The sequence below is a fragment of the Odocoileus virginianus genome, chromosome 30, assembly GCF_023699985.2.
Source record: "Odocoileus virginianus isolate 20LAN1187 ecotype Illinois chromosome 30, Ovbor_1.2, whole genome shotgun sequence".
In the NCBI taxonomy this organism is placed as follows: Eukaryota; Metazoa; Chordata; class Mammalia; order Artiodactyla; family Cervidae; genus Odocoileus; species Odocoileus virginianus.
This window is the reverse complement of record NC_069703.1, coordinates 9,884,669-9,911,373: the sequence shown is the minus strand read 5'-3', so window position 1 is coordinate 9,911,373 and position 26,705 is coordinate 9,884,669. Positions and strand designations below refer to the sequence as shown.

Here is a 26,705-nt window from a genome sequence, read left to right as displayed (position 1 = left end):
TGCTTGATATATGTTTACATCAAAAGACACTGAATTGGGGAGGTTACAAAAGACTTGAGTAGACAATTTAATAAAATATATCATATCATCATTTGACAGGACTAGAGCCCATATCAAAACATTTGATGACTGCATTTATGTCAAAATCATTAACTTTCTCATCTATCACAAGAGGGAGCTCTATAAAGGTGGAGGCTGTATCTAGTCCTGTCTATATTAAGCACACAACACACAGGATTCATTTAGTGAATGTTAATGAATAAATAATTTGAATGGCATTGTATTAGTTTCCTAATGATCTGCAATAAGTTCAAAATTGAGTTCACATCAGTTCAGTCGCTCAGTCATGTCTGACTCTTTGTGACCCCATGGACTGCAGCATGCCAGGCTTCCCTGTCTAGCACCAACTCCCAGGGCTGACTCAAACTCATATCCATTGAGTTAGTGATGCCATCCAACCATCTCATCCTCTGTCATCCCCTACTTCTGCTGCCTTCAGTCTTTCCCAGCATCAGCATCTTTTCCAATGAGTTAGTTCTTCACACCAGCTGGCCAAAGTATTGGAGTTTCAGCTTCAGCATCAGTCCTTCCAATGAATATTCAGGACTGATTTCCTTTAGGATGGGCTGGTTTGATCTCCTTGCAGTCCAAGGGACTCTCAAGAATTTTCTCCGACACCACAGTTCAAAAGCATCAATTCTTCGGTGCTCAGCTTTCTTTATGGTCCAACTTTCACATCCACACATGACCACTGGAAAAACCATAGCTTAGAGTAGATGGACCTTTGTTGGCAAAGTAATGTCTGCTTTTTAATATACTGTCTAGATTTGTCATAGCTTTCTTCCAAGGAGCAAGTGTTTTTTAATTTCATAGCTGTAGTCACCATCTGCAGAGATTTTGGAGCCTAAAAAATAAAGTCTCTCACTGTTTCCATTGTTTCCCCATCTATTGGCCGTGAAGTGATGGGACTAGATGCCATGATCTTAGTTTTCTGAATGTTGAGTTTTAAGCTTACTTTTTCACTCTCCTCTTTCACTTTCATCAAGAGGCTCTGTAGTTCTTCACTTTCTGCCAAAAGGGTGGTGTTATCTGTGTATCTCCCACAGTGTCTGTGAGGGACTTAGAATTGACTTGGTTGGGTGGTTCGAGGTTAGAATCTCTCATTGAGGTTGAATTCAGGCATCAGCAGGGCTGCAATTACAGTCATCTAAAGGCTTGAGTGGAATTTTAAGACCCAAGATAAAGAATCTGCTGCCGTGTGGGAGACCAGGGTTTGATCCCTAGGTTGGGAAGATCCCCTGGAGAAGGAAGTGGCAACCCACTCCAGTATTCTTGCCTGGAGAATCCCATGGACCAAGGAGCCTGGTAGGTTATAGTACATGGGATCACAAAGAGTCAGAAATGACTAACACTTTCACTTATTTTTTTCTTTATAAAAGCTTTATTAAGATATGATGTACATAACATTAAATTCACCCTTTGAAAATAGTACAATCCAGTCTTCTTAAACTTATTCACAGAGTTTTGCAACCATTGCCAATATCTAATTTTAGAGTAATTTCAAAATTCCACAAAATAACCTCATACTCATTAGCCAGAACAGCCCATCCTTCCTGCTTACCAGAACCCATTGCAGTCATTAATCTGCTGTCTGTTACTAAGGTTTTACCAGTTCTGAACAATTTTCTATAAACAGAATCATAAGATATGTGGCTTCTATCATTTAGCATGATGTCCTTAAGACCCTCCCATGTTGTGGCATGTATCAGTATTTCATCCCCTTTTTTGGTTAAGTAATATTCCACTGTATGTATGTAGCACTTTCGGTCTACTCATTACTCGATAGGCATTTGAGTTGCACTCATCTCTCATGCTAGCAAAGCAATGCTCAAAATTCTCCAAGCCAGTCTTCAACAGTACGTGAACCAAAAACTTTCAGATATTCAAGCTAGATTTAGAAAAGGTAGAGAAACCAGAGATCACATTGCCAACACCTGTTGGATCATCAAAAGAGCAAGAGAGTTCCAGAAAAACATCTGCTTTGTTGACTACGCCAAAGCCTTTGACTGTGTGGATCACCACAAACTGTGGAAAATTCTTAAAGAGATGGGAATACCAGACCACCTGACCTACCTCCTGAGAAATCTGTATGCTGGTCAAAACGCAACAGCTAGAATTGGACATCAAGGCTGTATATTGTCACTGTGCTTATTTAACTTATATGCAGAGTAAATCACGCAAAATTCTGGGCTAGATGAAGCACAAGCTGGAATCAAGATTTCTGGGAGAAATAGCAATAGCCTCAGATATGCAGATGAAACCACTCTTAATGGCAGAAAATGAAGAAAAACTAAAGAGACTCTTGATGATGGTGAAAAGAGGAGAGTGGAAAAGCTATCTTAAAACTCAACATTCGCAAAACTAAGATCATGGTATTCAGTCTCACCACTTCAGAGCAAATAGATGAGGAAACAATAGAAACGGTGAGAGTCTTGTTTTTTGGGGCTCCAACATCACTGCAGATGGTGACTGCAGCCATGTATTAAAAGACGCTTGCTCCTTGGAAGAAAAGCTATGACCAATGTAGACAGCATATTAAAAAGCAGAGACATTACTTTGCCAACAAAGGTCCATATAGTTAACGTATGGTTTTTCCAGTAGTGAGAGTTGGACTATAAAGAAAGCTGAGGGCTGAAGAATTGATGCTTTTGAACTGTGGTGTTGGAGAAGACTCTTGAGAGTCCCTTGGACTGCAAGGAGATCAAACCAGCCCATCCTAAAGGAAATCAGTCCTGAATATTCATTGGAAGGACTGATGCTGAAGCTGAAGCTCCAATACTTTAGCCACCTGATGCAAAGAACTGACTCATTGGAAAAGATGCTGATGCTGAGAAAGACTGAAGGCAGCAGAAGTAGGTGATGACAGAGGATGAGATGGTTGGATGGCATCACCGACTGGATGGACATGAGTTTGAGCAAGCTCTGGGAGTTGGTGCTAGACAGGGAAGCCTGGCATGCTGCAGTCCATGGGGTCACAAAGAGTCAGACGCAACTGAGCAACTGAACTGAATTGATTTCAGTTGTTTCCACACTTGCTTATGATTATGAATTATGTTGCTCTGACCATTTGAAATAGTGTTCAACTCTGAAATAATGCTAAGAATAAGAAGTTCTTGTGTATGCCAATATGTTTCATTTCTCTCAGGTATATACTGAGGAGTGGAATTGTTGGGTCAGATAGTAACTATATGCTTAACATTTTGAGGACAACTATAGTATTTCTAAATTTTCTGCACAATTTTGGATTCCCATCAGTAATATCTGGGGGTTCCAAATTCTCCAAATCCTTGCCAACACTTGTTGCTTTCCTTTAAACAAAACTTAGTCATCATAGTGAGTGTTAAAGTTTTAATTGTGTATGCCTAAAAAGTAATGATTTTCATTTCCCTAATGATAAATGATGGTGAGTATCTTTTCACATGACTGTTAGACATTTGTGTATCTTCTTTGGGGAAATGCCTAATTATTTGTATATTTATTGTTGAATTGTAAGATTTTTCTAAATATTCTGTGTACAAATTCCTTGAAAAGAAGGCAAAAGTGAAATATTAGTCACTCAGTTGTGTCTGATTCTTTGCAACCCTATGGACTGTAGCCCACCAGGCTCTTCTGTCTATGGAATTCTCCAGGCAAGAATATTGGAGTGGGTTGCTATTCCCTTCTCCAGGGGATCTTCCTAACCCAGTGATGGAACCTGGGTCTCCTGCCATTGCAGGCTGATTCTTTACCATCTGACCCAGAATTCCAAATTACCATCTGACCCAGAATTCCAAAATTTCTCCCATTCTATGGGCTCTGACTTCACTTTCTTGATGGCCCCTTGAAGCACAAAAGTTTAGAATTTTAATGAAGTGCAATTTACGTTTTCTTCTGTCACTTGTGTTTGGTGTTGTATCTAAGAAATAGTGCCTAATTCAACGTCACAAAGATTTATTCCTGTATTTTTTCCTAAGAGTTTTGTAGTGTTGGCTCTTGTATTTAGGTCTATTACCATTTTGAGTTAATTTTTGTACATGGTGTGAGGTAGGGGATACAATTTTTTCTTTGCATGCAGATATTAAGTTATGCCAGCATTAGTTGTATTAATGTCCTTATCAAAACTCATTTGACCAAAAGTGAATGGTTGATTTCTGGACTCTATATTTTATCCCATTGATCTGTATTCTATGTCAGTACTACATAGTCTTGCATATTGTAGCTTTGTACTAAATTCTGGAATCAGGAAGTCAGAGCTCTCTCTTTCTTTAAAAATTTTTGTATTGACTATTCTGGGTGTCTTGCCTTTTCATATGAATTTTAGAATCTGAGCATCTTTTTTTTTTTTTGCAAAAATGCCAGCTGGGTTTTGATAAAGATCACACTGGACCTATATCTCAATTTAGAGAGTATTACCATCTTAACAAAATGAAGTCTAATCTATGAACAGTTAACAGTGGCAGTTATTAAAATAAATATTCATTTTGGCTTTGTAATTCTATATAAACATATATCCTCAGAATGTCAATGAAAAAACTTGGATGTTTGTAATATGGTTTTAACTGTTTTTGACTCTTTGCTCCTATTCCAACTGCAATTTTCTTGTTGATCCCATGCCAAGGTAAGAAAATAACATATTTTCCGGTTCAAATCAACATTCTGCAAGGTTCAAAGGACTTTCTTCTAGTTCTACTTAGATAGTAAGTAAAGGTTTTATTTATGTCAACAAAGTACTTAATGCTCCAAGTATATGAAAATGTCAATTAGAATTTGAAAGCAATATTGGGCCAATTGCAATGTGATAATCTGCTCAAGGGTAATTCTGAACTGACTACAGTTTAATAGCAATCATGTCAATCACTACAGACTTAAAGAACAACGTTCACAGACATGTCTAAGACAAGAGTTCTACCATTTTAAAAGTAGCAGCAAAAACTCCGCCTGGCCACAGCTATCAAGAAGGTAGTAATTATAGTTTATCATCTCAACTAACAGGCAGTGCTTGTCACTTGCCAAAATCATTTCTACATATTGCAGTGGAAGAATTCTTTAATATTCTCTAGAGATGGGGCCAGCAGACAGATGCTTAGGGCATCCTATAAGGAAACAAAGCCAGTTTCAAACTGACTTCAACAACACTGCAGCAGTGCAGTGCTTCAAGACTTAGACAAAGGCAGCTTATTTCTTGACAGGGTCTACAAAGTCATTTTGTTTTTAATTACCAAATGAATAACAGGCAATGATTTAAGAGAACTTAGACTTTTCCTACATTAAATAACATAATGAAATGAAGAGTCACAAAGTCACACATTTAAAATTGAAAGTGATATATATATTTTTTTCTCACAGCTTATTTGAATAACTTTGAGACAAATCTGTAAAATCATGACTTTTAAGTTTGGAAATAAAGGGGCAAAAATAATCTGATGATGAAGAGCTAGGGAATAAACAATGAGCGTTGAATAGCCACTATATTTCTTCAACTTCAGGCTTGAGAAATTTTAATTATGTGACTTCAAATCCTCAAACTTGCCTCCAGAAAACACAATGGTTTGCAAAGCTCTACACTTAATCTTATTGGTAAAATGATTATAATATTTATTTTTAATGTTAAAATAGATATCATCAATGGCATTATAAGTGAATAAAGCTATGCTGAAATTTACCCGGTCTCTTTCTTTTGTTCACATTACAATCCTTTGCTCCCTAATACAGTTTAGCAGGAGGGTTTGTCTTCCCATCCAGGCAAAGACCTTTAAGAAGTGTGTCCTTTACCTCTTTGATTATCAGAGCAGGGAACGTATCATATGTGGCTCTCACAACAGACAAGTTTAATTACTACAATTTTTAAAAAGCGAACATTTTTAGCAACACTTTCAGGATCACAGGAGCATTTCTGACAGCCAGAATGAGTTGGATTTAAACATCACTGTGCTATTTTTAACTTTAAAATCAACACTTACATAAATATTCCCAAACCAATTAGCAGCAGCTGGAAAGTAAAGGTGTTTACATTTAGTGAGCACCGGTGCTCACGATAGCGAGTGCTCACGGGCTGTGTGGAAGGGGCCATGTACCAGGTGGGACACTCTTCTCTCCAGGTTGATCTTGGTGTTGGCACCAGACTATCCTTTCGCAGTTCATGGTGGGCATAAATCACTGATTTTGTACAGGAAAGTGTATTCATGATGTAGCCTCATTAAGATATACATCTCCAAATAAACTTAACACTCTTGATAAAACTTTTTGGAAGGAAATGTTACCCACATTCTCATCACTTCTCCCTAGTCAACCACAGCTATAAAACAATATTAAAAACAGCTTTATAGCTCAGCTTTTCATCTCTCAGATGAGAACTGACATAGACGTCTCATAATCTATAGATGGCTTCCTTGACTTACAGGTGAAAATATATGGCCTTGATTTTTGCTCCCCCCCCATGCATTTTAGCCACATATGAAACCATTTGCCCACAAAATTTTAACTGCAGTTATGTTTCCAAAGCTCAGGTGTATTTTACAACAAGATTTGCATTCTGAAAAGCCAACTGCAAGTTTCTTTTGAAATTGCACATGAATTTTAGAGAGTAATAGAAAAATTATACAGAGAAGATCTGAATGCCAGGTTACGTGCCTGGTGCTCATACATAAACATCATGTAAATTTTAAAATTAAAATTCTGGGCATAATTTCAGAATATTTGTTTTGACTTTTTAGAACAAGAATATCTGTGCTAGAGTAAAAACAAGTTGTATTTGATACGCACACATATGAGATGAACATGCATTTTGGTAGTCAAACACTGTTACTGAAGCTTGACCTAATCCATTTTCTTCATGCCTTAGGCAATGCCTTGCCATGGGAAATATCTCAGCTGGCTTCATAGATCCCACCTCAAAATATTTCAGTTCTAGCAATTTAATATACTTGCAATTTTTCATATAAATAATACATGTGTTTATTCATTCTATATGTAAAACAAATGCAAATATTATATACAATGTATATTAGACTGTATATCCATATATATGCATATTAACAGAAATTGGCACTGCCTTACAGTAAATAGTGTACATCTTCAGAAATCCTAGACAACATTAAGAAAGCCCTGGAAAGAATGGTGCTGACAGGCTAGTCTAGTTCACTCATTTTATCGCTAAGAAACTGAGACCCAGAAGGGTGAAGTGGCAAGCATGTCAACTTAATTGTGCTAAGGGTAGAGCCAGAATTCAGGATTCTTGATTCTTAATTCAGTGCTCTTTTTGTGTACCACGGTAAATAGTTGTTGACTTAATGAATGCTGCTCTTAGTGTTCATTTTTTTTTCCTTTTTTGTTTCAATGACTTAAACAAAAACTCCAATAATGTCTTGGATATACTTCACCCATCTTTCAAAGATCTCACAACATTTTCCATATAACCAGAGGCATATTCACGACAACTCTAAATAATTTGTAGGCATTCCTATCCAATTCTATACATGGGCATATTGAAGGGGAAAGAGCTTAACGTCTTGTTCAAAGTGAAACTAAGGGTCAAAAAAAGAACCAAGAATATTCAGAACTCACATGTCCTAAGAATGAAGTTTTTAGGCAAGCATGCTAAACATATTTACCTTGTGATGTCTCTTAGCTGCTGATTTTAGACAAATGTTGTGAGCAAACAATATTATGAAGCTTAAAAAAAGGATTTATGTGAAAAACTATCAAGTATTTCATTAATCTAGAGATGAGCTCTAATAACTGCATTTTAAGATAAAGTTATTTTTTGAGAACACAATTAAAATAGATCAATCTACTAACTAATCTCAAAGCTTTGGCTTCTGAGGTACATATGCACACACACACACACACATATATATATACACACACACACACATATATACACATATATGTATATACACACACACATATATATATACACATATATGTATACACACACACACACACACACACACACACTCACTGCTAAGCAGCAGGAGTTACCTCAATGCTTACAGGGTAAACACTAGATTGAGTTTAAACAATTCTGAATTTTGTACAATACAATGATGTGCTAAGTCGCTTCAGTAGTGTCCAGTTCTTTGTGACCCCATGGACTTAGCCCATCAGTCTCTTCTGTCCATGGGATTCTCCATGCAAGGATACTGGAGGGGGTTGCCATGCCTCCCTCAAGGGCATCTTCCGGAGCCAGGGATGGAACCTGAGTCTCTTCCGTCTCCTGCATTGGCAGGCAGTTTACCACTAGTACCACCTGGGAAGCCCGGGTGAATACAATACACTGGAAGTCAATGATATTCCAGCTGACAGTCTCATGCAGTTGTGACACATGAGATGACTCACTGCATGGGTGCATTCCCATTGACTCTCCACACATTCGGAGTTAGTCACACCTTCTCCTCATCTGGCTTGTGTTCACGAGATACTGCCTGGTTTTAATTGCTTTAATAAAAGTAAGACAGACCAAATTATGTATTACAGTAAAATTAAGCTTTGCTCTGAAACAAAGGAGACATAGGTTCCAATTGAAGTTCTCTCATAGTGATGTCACCTAATCTCCCAGCTCTCTCCTCTATTATCTGTAAAATAAAGATAAGATTTCCAAGGTCTATTCTAGGTACAAAATATCCCAGAACTTAGTAAAGGGAGACCAAGTAGTCCTCGCTGAGGAAAAATATAAAATATTTCAACAGATAAAATAAGGGGTGATTATTCATTTGAACAAATTTATTTGGAAAGCTTCCCTTGAGAAGCAACCCTCAAGGAGACATTACGTACTTTCTTCACATACTGATTCTGAAAAACTTTCGGGGGACAAATATATGACATGAGGTAAAGTCTACTTAAAATAAAACTAAACGCTCCCTCCATACCTCATTCTCTTTATCTTCTTCTATGATTTTTTTCCTGGTTATTTCCTTTTCTCCTTACCATTAACAACTAGCAAAATTAAGAGTTCATTGTTAAGATTTTCCAGGATTCTGACTTAGATTTGAGAAGATAATTAAAAAAAAATTTTTTTAATGCATAACTTATACATTTTACCTGCTGGGATTTTGTTGTTATTGTTGTTCATTTGTGTTTTGTTTGTTTGTTATTTTAGAAAAGTATACAGTGACCTTGACTAAATCTGACATCAGGCACTTAAAACACACTATTCTACTTAAAAAAAAAAAAAAAAGTGGGAGGAGGAGAGGAACTGTGTTCTGTTTATGAGATCTGAGTTGACCAGTCAGGTTGATCAGTCTTATTTAGGTATCAAAAACGAAAACCACTACTGATGTCAAGATCAGCATCTGTTGATTTTTCAATCTGACACCAACACCTATGGCTGTGCTGCTTCCCAAGCAAATATACTCACTGAAAAGGCCGCTTTAAAAACCTTAGAACTGTGAAAGTTCAGAAGTTCAACAAGGCAATCCTGCAACCGTTGTTTTAAGATCCACTGTTTCTTACTCAAACTCAAATAACACATTCCAAAAGTGATAAAAAGAAAATTGGAAAACACACACATGCATATATATATATATATATATATATATATATTTCAAATACAAGACTGACACAAACATTATTATAATGATCGCTTCAGTTTATAATTGGGCTTCCCTTGTAGTTCAGCTGGTAAAGAATTTGCCTGCAATGCAGAAGACCTGGGTTCGATCCCTGGGTTGGGAAGATCCCTTGGAGAAGGGAAAGGCTACCCACTCCAGTATTTTGGCCTGGAGAATTCTATGGACTGTGTAGTCCATGGTGTTGCAAAGAGTTGGACAGGACTGAGTGACTTTCACTTTCAGTTTATAATTGGATTACTTTCACAGCTCAGTTATAGCTAATTTCCTCCTAGCTTTCTGTATTATTGAATCCATCAAAGCCTCTTGAGTCCAATGCTTAGGTGAACTAAGACAGTGCTGTTTACTCACGAAAAGGTGAAGATCTTGAACAATACAGCACACTCTCCCATGAAGGTCTGCTGCAGATCATGCGCTCATCATAAAACAAGATCCAAGGCATTATAAATACCTGCTTCTCTTCCATTTAATCTCTGTCTTGAAATGATAGCACCTTCTCAAATATTTAGAATACAAATCTGTCCAAATGGACAGTTTGATGGTACTAGGGTTTCTTTTGTAACTACAAACCATCACCTACAGCTGGCAAATATAAAAAGACTTGAGGGAGTGGGGATAATTCATCAATTACAAAAAATTTCTAGCTTAACTGTTTTTCTTGTGGCTGAAATATATTTCAATCAGGTTTTATTCTAGTAAATGTACCTTATGCAATGAAGCAAAGCTACACAAATTCCAGGCTTGGTTAGGACAGTGTAAAGATAAAAGAACATCTTACTAAAGGAATACTTTTTCATTTGCACATGCATTTCACTAATGCCAGTATAGGCATACTCCTCTGCCAGTCTGCATTACAAGTCTTTCCTATGAAAATAGGCTGCAGAAAATGTTGAATCCACAACCGGGTTCATGGAGACTTGTTTTAGGAGGTAGGTAGTAGTTTTTAGTGTTGGTCTCTCAGTCATGTCTGACTCTTTGCCACCCCTGCCAGGCTCCTCTGTCCATGGGATTCTCCAGGCAAGAAAAATGGAGTGGACTGCCATTCCCTTCTTCAGAGGATCTTCCCTACCCAGGGACCGAACCTGGGCCTTCTGCATTGCAGATATATTCTTACCATCTGAACTACAGGAAAGAGGCGGGGAGAGGGGATAAAAGCAAAGGGATTTTGCATGTATACGTTTTTTAGTAGGAACTTTCCAAAAAATTCTCAAAACATACCAAGTCAAAGTTCTGTGTTGAAAATTCTTTTACAATTATCAGATGGAAAACTAAGTTTACAACTTATCTTGGTCCACGAATAAGGCATGTTCAAGGACTCTTTTTTCCCCCCAACAGTCTTTAACATGCCTCCTAAGTCTTTATCTTTCTATAGACATTTCACTCTCTTCTCATCTAGCCCCTCGTCAAAGTCCCCCTACACTGCCTTGTGTACTGGTTTCTCTCCTATGATCTCCATATATCTTTCCACACAATCATTTTGCCATTCACTTTGTCATTCTTGCATTTCACTTTGTGACACATTTATTGGAAGCCTCCGGTTTCAAAAACTATTTCACTAGCTTATAAGACCTACTGAAAATAAACAATGTGGGGAAGGATTTTTCTCAGACAACCTAAGATGCCCCTGAAGCAATTCTTACCATGACGTGTGTGAAGGATGAAGAACAGCAGGAGAGACAGAAGTCCTGTACAGAAAAAAGAAGTCGGGTAATCTGGAGTAGGATGCACCATCTTGGGTTTTAACAGCATGTAGAAGCAGCTCTAAATAAAGTGTGGGGGTATGACCCATGAAGGATAGCCGTAGTCATGGGCAGCAGTCTGCAAAAGTTTTGTTTTATGTTTCGTGCTTTTAGGTGTGGAGACACAACAGAGGTTTGGAAGAGATGCTGTAGAAGTTGTTGTTCAGCTGCTAAGTCATGCCCAGCTATTTGAGACCTCATGGAGTGAGCCTGCTAGGCTCCTGTGTCCTCTACTTATCTTCTGGAGTTTGCTTAAGTTCAGGTCCACTGAGTCAGTGATGCTACCTAACCATCTCACCCTCTGCTGCTGCCTTCCCCCTTGCCTTCGATCTTTCTCAGCAGAAGAAAGCTGCAGAAGTAGCTATAACCAAACCAGAACCTCCTCAAGTCATGTGAGGAAACCAACGTGCATTTCCATTCGAATACAAATGTCTTCTACTTAAAACTGCTTACAGAGTTTGAGGAGTGGGTGGAAACCACTGTCTTAATTAAGAACATTTCACTGACTGAGCCATTAATAGCTGTCTAGAACACCACTGCTTGCCTGGCAAACATCCACCCATCCTGGAAAATCCTTTAGCAGAGTGGGTGCTCTTCCCTAGAACACTGTGCACAGACTTAGTCTCCCTCCTCGGGCCACGTGTGTGCCACACACAAGCCCTACAGTGGCATTCATCTCAGGGTAAGTGACGGTTCTCTTACAGGTCTGGCTCCCTTCTTGAGATGAGGAATGTGGAAGGTGTCTTTTCCATCTTTGTATACCTCTCACCTAGCACAGGACTGAAATATGACAAATATTCCACTTCAAAGAGGAGTTCACGGGATAAAGAAACCATTTCCCTAGAAATTCTTTCCCTTAACGGCTCTTAGGGAACATTTCATATACAAGAAAAAAAAATGTATAAACATATGTGTGTGTGTGTGTGTGTGTGTGTGTGTGTGTGTGTGTGTGTATTAGCCACTCAGTCGTGTCCAACTCTTTGCAACCCCATAGACGGCAGCCCACCAGGCCCCTCCGTCCATGGGATTCTCCAGGCAAGAACACTGGAGTGGGTTGCCATTTCCTTCTCCAAAAGAAACTATAGAAAGAAAGAAAGTGAAGTCGCTCAGTCGTGTCTGACTCTTTGCAACCCCATGGACTGTAGCCTACCAGACTCCTCCATCCATGGAATTTTCCAGGCAAGAATACTGGAGTGGGTTGCCATTTCCTCCTCCAGTATATATATGTATCCTAACATTAATGAATCCTGTAAAAGGTGCTGAGTCTTAATGCATGACTCTGGGCTTTGAGGGAAAGAGGAGTGGAGATTAGAAATCAAAGATGAATATGACACAGTCTTTGTATTCAAAGCTGCAAGATAGCTAGAATCATCACCAGAGCCATCTCTGGCAAGAGAAAGCGGAATTGAAAGCTAATCTTTGTTTATGGATTGAAATAGCTAAAGTAAATGAGGAGGCACCCATTTACACCTGGCTGTTTATGTTTCTTGATATGTGCTTTCATGTACTGATGTGCTCAGTCGTGGCTGACCCTTTACGACCCCGTGGACTATAAGCTTGCCAGGTTCCTCTGTCCATGGGATTTTCCAGGCAAGAGTACTGGAGTGGGTTGCCATTTTTTCCTCCAATATGAGCTTTTATATTTTATTTCTTATAATGTAATTTAGAATGACTTGTTATTTATAAAATTTATTTAAACCAACATTTAAAACCATTTAAGTTCTACAGTGGTTAGAAGCTTGAGTTTGTCAGGCTTTGGTCAGCTGGGAAAGGAACCCTGTCCTACTGAAACCCCAACATCCTGGACCTCCAGACTGGAGTACCGATCATGGTGGGGACCTTCCACCCGAGGCAGGACTGGGAGCAAGGGCCCATCATTGCAGCAAAGCTGTTTTGAAACTTTTGCTCAACATTCCTCTTTTCTTTGCGCTTTCTCATTTCTTTATATCCAAACTTGGGTCAAGGAAATAAAATTTCTTGGATCAATTGTCTTTTGCCATGTTTTTTCCCTCTTTGGGCATCCTTTATCCTTCAAGAGTATATCCCTTCCTAAATGCCTCCAACCCTTCCTTCTCCACTATTTTCAAGAATGCTCTGAAACTCACTTCAGGATTCACTCTGCCACTTTGATTTGAATGAAAACTGACTTTGCCCGGTGAAACCACTTCCTCAGCAGTCCTCTGAAGCAGGACATGCTCATTTTCTTCATGCTGCCAAACCCCATCCTGGAGTTGCTTCTAGATAGAGATACAAGGCTTCCTCCTTTGGAAACTGCCACAGCATTCTGCTTCCCCATGCCCTGCTTACTGCCGTCACCCACCAGTCCTCTTGCCCCATCACATCACTTCATCTATCCTTTCCCTCTATGCTGTATGTCTCACTCTCATCCCAGCTGACTCCCTTTTATACCTTGACTTTACTCAGTACCTTCTTGCTTCTGTTTCAGAAACTAACCAAAAGCAAAAGCAAACATAAGAAGCTAAGGAAGGGTTCTAAGCTAAGTCCTCATTATTTGCCAAAGAGATGTTCTTGAGAATCAAAATAGGCTAAATGATATGGTTGCTTAGGACGAGTGACCCCATGGATAAAACAGTAATAGTTCAGTTCACAAACACTTACTTAAGTCCCCTTTGTTCTAGGCACTGTGTCAAGTGCTAGGGGGTAAAATTATATTCTTCACCTTAAAGAGCTTATTCTGTGCAGGGAAGAACAGAGAGGCTGAGCAGTTGATAGTGAATGTTCTCTGCACTGTTCCCTTTTACATGCTCCGTAATTCAACTCCACTGAACACCAGACAGATCCCAACTGCACTGCTAAGTCCTTCTCCAACCTCAGCCCCATTCCATGTTCAACAGCAGGTATAAGCCAACAGACTAACAGAAACCAGCTATGCTCCATCTAAAACCGTGCTTCTAAAAACTTTTGATCATTTGTGACCAAGTCACAGTCACCTACAAAACTAATGACAATAATGGTTCCCCTCCCAATATAGATGTATATATGCACACACATACAGAATTCTGCACAAAACATCAAGGCTTTCTACATTCCTCAGTCTTGGTATGATCTCAAGGTTAAGAACTGATATTCAGTTGTTAATCCAAGCCCATATCTTTGACAGACTCATAAGAGATTGGTCCCACAGAAACGATAATACATATTTTCACAGACACATCTTTAAACAGTGATTGCTATGTACAAGGGACAATACCCGAATAGGGAAGGAGGTGGCTGCTACAGATAAAAAAACCTGAGTGGACATAGGGGGATATATTACCAACCACACTGATCATCACTTTCCTGAGAGCCTCCAGTGAGGGGAGAGGTGTAGTACAGACATCCCTTCAAAATCTGTCAGCAAATACTGTGATCTTTTCTGAAGCCTCCTTGACAAGCTAAGTCAGTCCTACACATGAACTTCCTAGTCACATCGTGCTGTGGCAAAATTACAAATTATCACATGCTCTGGACCTTTGGCTTACATGCAGTATGTATGAAATTTCAAATGTTGAATGTGTGGGTGCTAAAGGTCTGATGTTCCTGATGAGTACTAGTTCATTTGTCGTCTATTCTGGGACTGACAAGTTTCAGCCTCTCAGCTTAAATCTCTTCCTCCAACCTCTGATCCAGAAAATTACTACAAGTATGGGGCAAGGTTACATTCTAATTAGATTTCTTAATTCACATTCTTAAAACTGCTTGTATTAGATGGTGATTATTTAATCGAAACGTCATCTCTGGATTAATCTTTGAAACCCATTCAGATTCACCAAATGGGCACAGTTAGTGGAGCAATTCTGCAGGACGAGAAATTTAAGCAATGAAAACTGCTGGAGGATGAACTGTTAGATTGCATAAAAGTTCTGATTCCTCTAACAGAAGAGCCATAAACCAGTTTCATAAAGGTTTTCCCCAAGTCACAGGAAAGACTGGCGTGCTGCAGTCCAGGGATCCCAAAGAGTCGGACGTGACTGAATGAATGAACTGGAGACAGAGGACAGCTCTTTCACATGGCATGCGCATCACTACCATCTTTCCCACCTCTGTGTTCACTAGGCTTCAAGAACAGGTACCCAGGCTCAGGAAACACTGTAGAATAAATGTCACCTGAAATCCTCATGAAACTGACATGGCTCCCATCTTACAAAGCTGGAAGAAAGCAAACCAGTCAGTTCATGCTGGTCTCTGCTTGATTTTTATTCAGTTCAGTTCAGTTGCTCAGTTGTGTCCGAATCTTTGCCACCCCATGGACTGCAGCATGCCAGGCTTCACTGTCTATCACCAACTCCCAGAGATGGCTCAAACTCAAGTCCGTCGAGTCAGTGATGCCATTCAACCATCTCATCCTCTGTCATCCGCTTCTCCTTTTGACTTCAATCTTTCTCAGCATCAGGGTCTTTTCCAATAAGTCAGTTGTTTGCATAAGGCAGGAAAAGTACTGGAGTTTCAGCTTCAGCATCAGTCCTTCCAATGAATATTCAGGACTGATTTCATTTAGGATTGACTGGTTTGAAATCCTTGCAGTCCGAGGGACTCTCAAGAGTTTTCTCCAGCACCACAGTTCAAAAGCACCAATTCTTCAGTGCTCAGCTTTCTTTAGAGTCCATCTCTCATCCATACATGACTACTGGAAAAACCATAGCTTTGACTAGATGGACCTTGGTTAGCAGAGTAAGTCTCTGCTTTTTCTTATATTGTCTAGGTTGGTCATAGCTTTTCTTCCAAGGAGCAAGCATTTCTCAATTTCATGGCTGCAATCACCATCTGCAGGGATTTTGAAGCCCCCCAAAATAAAGTCTGCTACTTTTTCCACTGTTTCCCCATCTATTTGCCATGAAGTGATGGGACCAGATGCCATGATCTTAGTTTTCTGAATGTTGAGCTTTAAGCCAACTTTTTCACTCTCCTCTTTCACTTTCATCAAGAGGCTTTTTAGTTCCTCTTCACTTTCTGCCATAAGGGTGGTGTCATTTATGTATCTGAGGTTATTGTTATTTCTCCCGGCAGCCTGGATTCCAGTTTGTGCTTTATCCAGCCTGGTATTTAACAAGATGTATTCTGCATATAAGTTAAATAAGCATGGTCACAGTATACAGACTTGATGTACTCCTTTCCCAATTTGGAACCAGTCTGTTGTTCCATGTCCAGTTTTAACTGTTGCTTCTTGACCTGCATACAGATTTCTCAGGAGGCAGGTCAGGTGGTCTGGTTTTCCCATCTCTTTCAGAATTTTCCACAGTCTGTTGTGATCCACACAGTCAAAGGCTTTGGTGTAGCCAATAAACCAGAAGTAGATGTTTTTCTGGAACTCTCCTGCTTTTTCTATGATCCAACAGACGTTGGCAATTTGATCTCTGGTTTCTCTAAATCCAGCTTGAATATCTGGAAGTTCACAATTCACATACTGTGGAAGCCTGGCTTGGAGAACTGTAAGCATTACTTTGCTAGCATGTAGGATGAGTGTTATTGTGCAGTGGTTTGAACATTCTTTGGCATTGCCCTTCTTTTGGATTAGAATGGAAACATATTTTCCAGTCTTGTGGCCACTGCTGTGTTTTCCAAATTTGCTGACATATTGAGTGCAGCACTTTCACAGCATCATCTTTTGGGATTTGAAATAGCTCAGCTGAAATTCTATCACCTCCACTAGCTTTGTTCACAGTGATGCTCCCTAAAGCCCACTTGACTTTGCATTCCAGGATGTCTGGGTCTAAGTGAGTGGTCACACCATTGTGGATATTTGGGTCATGAAGATCTTTTTGGTATAGTTCTTCTGTGTATTGTTGACACCTTTTCTTAATACCACCTGTTTCTGTTAGGTCTGTACCATGTCTGTCCTTTCTTGTGTCCATCTTTGCATGAAATATTTCCTTGGTATCTCTAATTTTCTTAAAAAGGTCTCTAGTCTTTCCCATTCTATTGTTCACCTCTATTTCTTTGCACTGATCCTGAGGAAGGCTTTCTTATCTCTCCTTGCTATTCTTTGGAACTCTGCATTCAAATGGGTATATCTTTCCATTTCTCCTTTGCCTTTTGCTTCTCTTCTTTTCACAGCTATATGTAAGGCCTCCTCAGACAACCATTTTGCCTTCTTGCATTTCCTTTTCTTGGGGATGGTCTTGATCTCTGACTCCTGTACAATGTCACGAACCTCTGTCCATAGCTCTTCAGGCACTCTGTCTATCAGATCTAATTCCTTGAATCTACTTTTCACTTCCACTGTATAGTCATAAGGGATTTGATTTAGGTCATACTTGAGTGGTCTAGTGTTTTCCCCTACTTTCTTCAGTTTAAGTATGAATTTGACAATAAGGAGTTCATGATCTGTGCTACAGTCAGCTCCCAGTCTTGTTTTTGCTGACTGTAGGGAGCTTCTCCATCTTTGGCTGCAAAGAATATAATCAATCTGATTTTGGTGTTGACCATCTGATGATGTCCATGTATAGAGTTGTCTCTTGTTTGTTGGAAGATGGTGTTTGCTATGACCAGTGTGTTCCCTTGGCAAAATTCTATTAGCCTTTGCCCTGCTTCATTCTGTACTCCAAGGCCAAATATGCTTGTTACTCCAGGTATCTCTTGACTTCCTCCTTTTGCATTCCAGTCCCCTGTAATGAAAAGGACATCTTTTCTGGGTGACAGTTCTAGAAGGTCTTGAAGGTCTTCATAGAACCATTCAATTTCAGCTTCTTCAGTGCTACTGACTGGAGTATAGACTTGGATTACTGTGATATTTATTTTTATTAGCTTATTATGAATGTTTATATTTAGTGAATGGATGAATCAGTGAACAAGCCAGTCCACCTACCCTGTTGTCTGATTGTGAGTCAGACTGTATTCTCACGCCTCCTGTCAAAGAAAGAAAGGCTAGAGCACTTTTTCACAACTGTATGCAGTAATAACAAGCCAAGGAAAAATTGTACCTTTCTGCCGAGTGACTTCTTAACAAAATATAAATTTATAAATGGTTGTAATATTGAATGTTCTTTGAACTATATTTTTCTACCATGATGCGTATAATAGAAAAGAATGGTTTAAAAAGGAACAAGCAGTTATTTTTCAATATATTACAGATCACTTACTCAATTCCATGTAACACAACAAAACAGAGCCCCAAACAAGAAAGAAGAAGCTTTCTAATGAAAGATTCCCTGGACTTTAACAAAATAGAGTTTCTTCTAATCCAATTTCTGTTAAGATGTCTGTCACAACACTATCTCCCAGCCCTCAGCCATTCCTAATCAATGATGAAACCTCACACTTTTAATGAACAACCAGGGTGGCACAGAGAAGTGCATACTTCCTGACAGATAAGGGTTTTTAAACTGAGTGGTGATGTAAACCTCTCTCTGCTCTTCTTATTACAAGGGAAATACTTCTGCAGTAGCTGAGGACCCTCAGGTGATGTGTCTCTACAAAAGACAGCAAATGGCCTATCCACTTGTGAGGCAATGAACAGTAGATTAAAATCACACCATTTAACAGCTCTTCAGAAGGGAATGGCGACAGGAAACAAAAATAATAGGTTTATGTAGTCAAATTATTGATTACTTTTCTGTGGATCACCTTCTTCTAAGGAATGGTCAGATCACAAATATGATGATAAAGAAAAAGCTTGGTGTTAATTCACTCTTCAAGACAGAAATGCATGCATGCAGAAAGCATAATGATTAGGATACTCAATGGATGAAAAAAGAGTATGAACAAAATATGAGACACACCCTCTGCTCCAGTAAATACAGAAGCGAGTCCATGAGACTTTAGGTTCAGATTTGTCATCTCACCCCAAAGAGAAATGTATAGCAATTTGGTGGCTGGTGGGAAATGGCCACAAAGGAACCCCCTAATTTTATCCTCCCCTATAATCCCACTGCCAGATTTGAAGTCATTCTTTAGCAGTTTCTTAGGTAGGGCATCTAGTCAACAGATGATACCACATGGGATGAGTCTAGACCTAGTTTTCTTATTCCAACCTGTAAAGCTGTTGTGATTAGCAACACGTGAAACCTAGTAGAGTTTCTTTGCTTTTTAATAATGTTTTCATTGGTGATATTTTTCCATCTGAAACTCTTTAAGATGAACACTGATGAAATGATGACATTCATTTCACACTGATGGCTTTTCAAAACACTACTTTTCACAGACTTTTACTTTTCCCTCTACCTGCTATTGGATAAAGCAGTGTTTCAATAGATTCTTTATCTCTTTCATTTCTCAAATATTCTCACTACAAATGCCATTTTATGAAATGAGGAGAACCTGCTAAAATATGACCATTTTGTCCATAGTACTAATTAAAGACAGGAAGAAAAAGAAGAGACAATTTACTCATCAAATGGTCATGATCAATGACTTTTTTAAAAAAGCTAGTTATGGGATGCCAGGCTTAAAAAAAGTCAAGTTCCATGCCCCAGTTCAGACTAAGAACCTCTATTATTTAATTAGCATTGGAAAAAAAAATAAATGGAGCATCTAGTTTACAGAAGGTATATTGTTTAATGGACAAAGAATGGCAGTTTTAATCAATGAAGGAACAAGCTCTGTTTTTTTTTTTTTTAAGCTAAAATTTAAAAGAAACTAAAAAGAGAGCTCAAAATATCATGTCCCAAAATAGAGAATATTTTCCATCTCCAGTTTGGATGCACTTTTAAGTTCAGACACATTTTATTATTAATAGTCTCATCAAAGAAGACTTAAAAAATAAAAGAAAAAAAATGAAAAGGCTTAATTAATTTTGACAGCAACTGCATTAAAATGAACTGTTAAATAAACTTCCAAAAGTCTTTAAGCAGTAAAAGCTAGAGGAGGGCTGCTAACAATGCCCCTATCTAAAATCTTAATTTCAATTATCTGCTATATTTACAACTTCATGCTTCACAACACGACAGAAGGGATGGCTTAGTGGTCTAAGCATCTGGTTCTGAATTGCTGTGTTCCTTGAATTATATCATTTAAGTCACTCCCAGTCCTTGTAGGCACTGGATATACAGACAAGTCACACCACCACCTGTGGACTTATTCATCCCAGGCCTTCTCCACTGATAGTGGAACCAGGGGATGACCTTAAGCTGTTCCTTCTCTTTTGTAACGGCAACAAGCCCCACTCTGAGTAAAGATTAATTTCTCTCCATACTTTAGGAATGCCCCCAAAGATCCTCTCCAATGTAGTGAGATAATGTAGCAATTTTAAAACATGAGAAAAATATATGATAGTCAAATTACAGTTACAGCAACTGAAGTTTTCAAAACTGGAACAAAATTGCTGCAAAGGCAATTCAAATCATGTAGAACTAGGTGCCACTGGATGTCTTGGTCTCTGAGGAAATATAAAGAGAAGTCTCTGTGATTGCTCTCATGCAGACCATGTTTTTATTGCCTGATCTCTCGTATTCTATGTGCATTTTTCATGGAAAATTAAAAGGTCACAAGAGAGCCCACACAGAATGTTCCTGTCATGCAAATATGTCTGCACTCTGTGGGTTTCTAAAGAGCTATACTTCAAAGTCTATTTGGTAAAATGTATTCTTTCTGTAATATTTATTGTCACCTGGGGGAAAACATTAGTAGGTCTTGTTGAAGTCTTCACTAAAATAGCAAATTAACTGAGGTTAGAAATGCCATAATTAATTAGACCAGATCTTCTTCACTTGAAGTCCAGAACCATTACCAAGTGATAGTAACTGACCCTGACCAATAAAGCTATGTGGCTAATAAAGCAGTATGTTCTGTGTTAAAACAGCATCATCACAAGTTGTACAGTTATTACACTTGACCTCCTACTGTTTTTCAGAGTTCCACATTCTTTTTTGCAATGAACAATTCTGACCAAATATAGCACAAGAAGAACGTTGAAAAATAAACTCAATATTGAAATATCAGGAAAGATTTTAGAAGAAATAATTTGATAGGAAACATTTCAAATAAAGTGTGCATTATGCTTGACATGAAATTTAAGACAGAAAATTCAAAGATCTGAAAAAAACCAAAGACTATTGTTTAAAATATGTAAATATCAAGGGAAGAAATGAATGATAAATGCAGACACTAGTAATTTAAAGTGAAAAAAATCATGTCATGGATAATTTACAAGATACATGAAATAATCTTTTCTAATGGCAATGAGTTTTTATATAGAAATAGGCTTACTTAATCTGTGGCTAAAATACTTTGTTTTAATAACACCATATTCTTTAACTTTAGGAAAAAAGTTCTAAAGGTTTTTTTTTTTTAATGAAAGAATAATTCAAAGCGGAGATTCTTGATTTAAAAAATAAAATCCAATTATAATCTTCCATAAGAGAAATATCTAAAACATGACAAAACTGAAATATTTAAAATAAAATGGCAGAAATACATATTAGTAGGTACTAGGTTAAAACAAAGGGCAGTAACTTGTAATACAACTGTCTTAAACACAAAATGGAATAAGCTAACAAATATTAGGGAGTCATTCTGAAAGAGATGGGAATACCAGACCATCTGACCTGCCTCTTGAGAAACCTGTATTCAGGTCAGGAAGCAGCACTTAGAACTGGACATGGAACAAGAGACTGTTTCCAAATAGAAAAAGGAGTATGTCAAGGCTGTATATTGTCACCCTGCTTATTTAACTTATATGTGGTATATCATGAGAAACATCGGGCTGGAAGAAGCACAAGCTGGAATCAAGATTGCCGGGAGAAATATCAATAATCTCAGATATGCAGATGACACCACCCTTATGGCAGAAAGTGAAGAGGAACTAAAAAGCCTCTTGATGAAAGTGAAAGAGGAGAGTGAAAAAGTTGGCTTAAAGCTCAACATTCACAAAACTAAGATCATGGCATCTGGTCCCATCAGCTCATGGGAATTAGGTGGGGAGACAGTGGAAACAGTGTCAGGCTTTATTTTTTTGGGCTCCAAAATCACTGCAGATGGTGACTGCAGCCATGAAATTAAAAGACGCCTGCTCCTTGGAAGGAAAGTTATGATCAACCTAGATAGCATATTAAAAAGCAGAGACATTAGTTTGCCAACAAAGGTCCGTCTAGTCAAGGCTATGGTTTTTCCAGTAGTCATGTATGGATGTGAGAGGTGGACAGTGAAGAAAGCTGAGCACTGAAGAAATGATGCTTTTGAACTGTGGTGTTGGAGAAGACTCTTGAGAGTCCCTTGGACTGCAAGGAGATCCAACCAGTCTGTCCTAAAGGGGATCAGTCCTGGGTGTTCATTGGAAGGACTGATGCTGGGGCTGAAACTCCAATACTTTGGCCACCTCATGTGAAGAACTGACTCATTGGAAAAGACCCTGATGCTGGGAGGGATTGGGGGCAGGAGGAGAAGGGGACGACAGAGGATGAGATGGCTGGATGGCATCACCAACTCGATAGGCATGAGTTTGGGTAAACTCCGGGAGTTGGTGATGGACAGGGAGGCCTGGTGTTCTGTGATTCAAGGGGTCGCAAAGAGTCAGACACGACTGAGCGACTGAACTGAACTGAAAGAGCAATTAATTACATAATCACAAAAAGTACAATCCAGAAAAAATGTAATAATTATCAACCTATGTACTCAACAATACAGCATCTTTATATAAAAGATGGAGAGAAATTCACAAATCCACAATCATAATGAGAGATTAGTTTACTTTTCTCATTAACTGATGGCTATTGCAAATGAGAGGAAAAAGTGAAAGTGAAGTTGCTCAGTCGTGTCTGACTCTTTGTGACCCCATGGACTGCAGCCTACCAGAATCCTCCATCCATGGGATTCTCCAGGCAAGAATACTGGAATGGGTTGCCATTTCCTTCTCTAGGAGATCTTTCCAACCCAGGGATCGAACCTGGGTCTCCTGCATTGCAGGCAGATGCTTTACCATCTGAGCCACCAGGGAAACTCAATGAGAGGATAAGTGATATTTAAATATGACAACTGGAACGTTTGGTATCATGTACAAATGGACATAAATGGGCATCTGACAGTTTTTTTTTTTTTTTTAAGGAAATGAGGACAAAGGACATATATAAAGCAGCATACAAAGGACAAAAAAAATTTGCAATTTTCCATGACGTAGTATAACCTAAATAAATCCAAAAAGGTCATAAAAAGACACCTTATTTTATGACCACAGTGTGACTAATAAAATAGCAACAACAATCAAAAAAATAAAAACAAAGTATAAGAAAACAAACAAAATACAAAAGCAAAATATAAGAAAAACAAACAAAAAACCTCTATCCATATATTAGGAAAAGAACTTTTAAAAGGCTCTATCTAAATTACACATAAATCAAACCACAAATCACAATGGAAATTTCATGTATAATCATATGATTTCTAAAAAGTACATAATTTTTAATAACTTGAGCATTTATTTTAAAAAAAGAAAGTCCACAATAGATGGTAAAAATATCACATGAAAAGATAATGGAAGATTTTACAGAGAAGAGATAAGGACATTGTACAACATAGATGCCAAGTTCCCGACCATGTGATTCAAGTAGGTAGTAAGTTTACAGCCCCACCTATGGCGTATTGTTGCCAAAATGACTGATCCTAAATCTAATCATCATATTTAACCATAGAAAACTCAGGGAATGAAAAAACAACCTAAATGAATCTATAAGGCAGCTATCTGCTAATTCCAGAATATAAGAATCTACAGCAATCAATACAAAGAAATAGAGGAAAACAATAGAATGGGAAAGACTAAAGATCTCTTCAAGAAACTCAGAGATACCAAGGGAATATTTCATGCAAAGATGGGCTCAATAAAGGGCAGAAATGGTATGGACCTAACAGAAGCAGAAGATATTAACAAGTGGTAGCAAGAATACACAGAAGAACTGCACAGAAAAGATTTTCATGATTGAGATAATCACCACAGTGTGATCACTCACTTAGAGCCAGACATCCTGGAACGTGAAGTCAAGTGGGCCTTAGGAAGCAACATGATGAATAAAGCTATTGGAGGTTATGGAATTCCAGTTGAGCTATTTCAAATCCTAAAAGATGATGCTGTGGAAGTGCTGCACTCAATATGCCAGCAAATTTGGAAAACTCAGCAGTGGCCACAGAACTGGAAAAGGTCAGTTTTCATTCCAATCCCAAAGAAAGGCAATGCCAAAGAATGCTCAAACTACTGCACAATTGCACTCATCTCACATGCTAGTAAAGTAATGCTTAAAATTCTCCAAACCAGGCTTCAGCAATACGTGAACTGTGAACTTCCAGATGTTCAAGCTGGTATTAGAAAAGGCAGAGGAACCAGAGATCAAATTGCCAACATCCGCTGAATTATCAAAAAAGCAAAAGAGATCCAGAAAAGCATCTACTTCTGCTTTATTGCCTATGCCAAAGCCTTTGACTGTGTGGATCACAATAAAATGTGGAAACTTCTGAAGGAGATGGGAATACCAGACTACTTGACCTGCCTCTTGAGAAACCTTATGCAGGTCAGGAAGCAACAGTTAGAACTGGACATGAAACAACAGACTGGTTCCAAATAGGAAAAGGAGTAGATCAAGGTTGCATATTGTCACCCTGCTTATTTAACTTATATGCAGGGTACATCATGAGAAATGCTGGGCTGGAGGAAGCACAAGCTGGAATCAAGATTGCTGGGAGAATTATCAATAACCTCAGATATGCAGATGACACCACCCTTATGGCAGAAAGTGAAGAACTAAAGAGTCTCTTGATGAAAGTGAAAGAGGAGAGTGAAAGAGTTGGCTTAAAGCTCAACACCCAGAGAACTAAGATCATGGCATCTGGTCCCATCACTTCATGGCAAACAGATGGGGTGGAAACAGTGGCTGACTTTATTTTGGGGGGCTCCAAAATCACTGCAGATTGTGATTGCAGCCATGAAATTAAAAGACGCTTACTCTTTGGAAGGAAGGTTATGACCAACCTAGACAGCATATTACAAAGCAAAGACATTACCTTGTCAACGAAGGTCTGTCTAGTCAAGGCTATGATTTTTCCAGTAGTCATGTATGGATGTGAGAGTTGAACTATAAAAAAGAAAGCTGAGCACTGAGGAATTGATGCTTTTGAACTGTGGTGTTGCAGAAGACTCTTGAGAGTCCCTTGGACTGCAAGGAGATCCAACCAGTCCATTGTAAATGAGATCAGTCCTGGGTGTTCATTGGAAGGACTGATGTTGAAGCTAAAACTCCAAAACTTTGGCCACCTGATGTGAAGAGCTGACTCACTGGAAAAGATGTTGGGGAAGATTGAGAGCAGGAGGAGAAGGGGACGACAGAGGATGAGATGGTTGGATGGCATCATCAACTCAACAGACATGGGTTTGGGTGGACTCCAGGAGTTGGTGATGGACAGGGAGGCCTGGTGTGCTGCGGTTCATGGAGTTGCAAAGAGTTGGATGCAACTGAGCACTGAACTGAACAGTAAAAAAAAAAACAAAACCAAAAAAAACCCTATTCTCTCACTAAATTTAGAGATATTAAAAAAATGAGATAAATGACAATTAGAAAATAACCCTAAAGATTCATAATAAATTAATGTAACATGAGGGCACAACTTAGATCCTATTGTGAGCAAACTGACTAAAAAAAGTTTTAGCTATCTGAGTAAGTTTTGATATGGACAGGGTATCTGGTGATATTTAAATACTAATTTATTAACTTTGTTAGGTGTGATGACAGATTTTGCTAAACAGTTCTTGTTAGTCAGAAATGCACACCGAAATATTTCCATATGAATTGGCATGATGTCTGAAAGTTGCTTTGCTGTATTAAAGTAAAATTTTAACAAGGGAGAGAATACTAAACAAGATATGATATATTGTTGACTATGGAAAAAGTTGACAGGTACATGGGTGTTCATTACACCAATCCAATTTGTGTACGCTGAAAAAGGTTAATAAAGAGCTTTAAAATGTTTCAAAATAATGAATAAAGAGCCTGAAAATTAAGCAAATCTAAAGAAAAATGGGACATAAAGAATATAAAAACAAATATTAAAAAAAGAAAAGAAAGCTACAGCTGAAAGCATCAGAGCTAAAAATTGATTCTTCATAAGAAGGAAAATGAAACAGAAGAGTAATGATAAGAGAAAATAACGAAGGAGAGCAGGCACAATAAATAGTATGAAGAATGGAAGAGGTGGCCTGGTAATGAATCTGTTCAGGTTTCTAAAACCATAATTTGCCTTTTTTTCTTTTTCATTTCTTTTCTTTTATTATTATTATTTTTCATTTATTTTTATTAGTTGGAGGCTAATTACTTTACAATATTGTAGTGGTTTTTGCCATACATTGACATGAATCAGCCATGGATTTACATGTGTTCCCCATCCTGAAGCCCCCTTCCACCTCCCTCCCCATCCCATCCCTCTGGGTCATCCCATTGCACTAGCCCCG

General features: G+C 38.4%; 1 protein-coding gene and 1 non-coding gene across 3 annotated transcripts in view; both read right to left on the bottom strand.

Annotated features, from left to right (window-relative positions):
* Positions 1-26,705, bottom strand: part of PARD3B (par-3 family cell polarity regulator beta) — a 1,140,410-nt gene that overhangs the window by 497,205 nt on the left and 616,500 nt on the right. The gene's annotated exons all lie outside the window — the stretch shown is intronic.
* Positions 23,142-23,213, bottom strand: TRNAC-GCA (transfer RNA cysteine (anticodon GCA)). The gene has a single exon. It is a non-coding gene; the product is annotated as a tRNA-Cys (tRNA).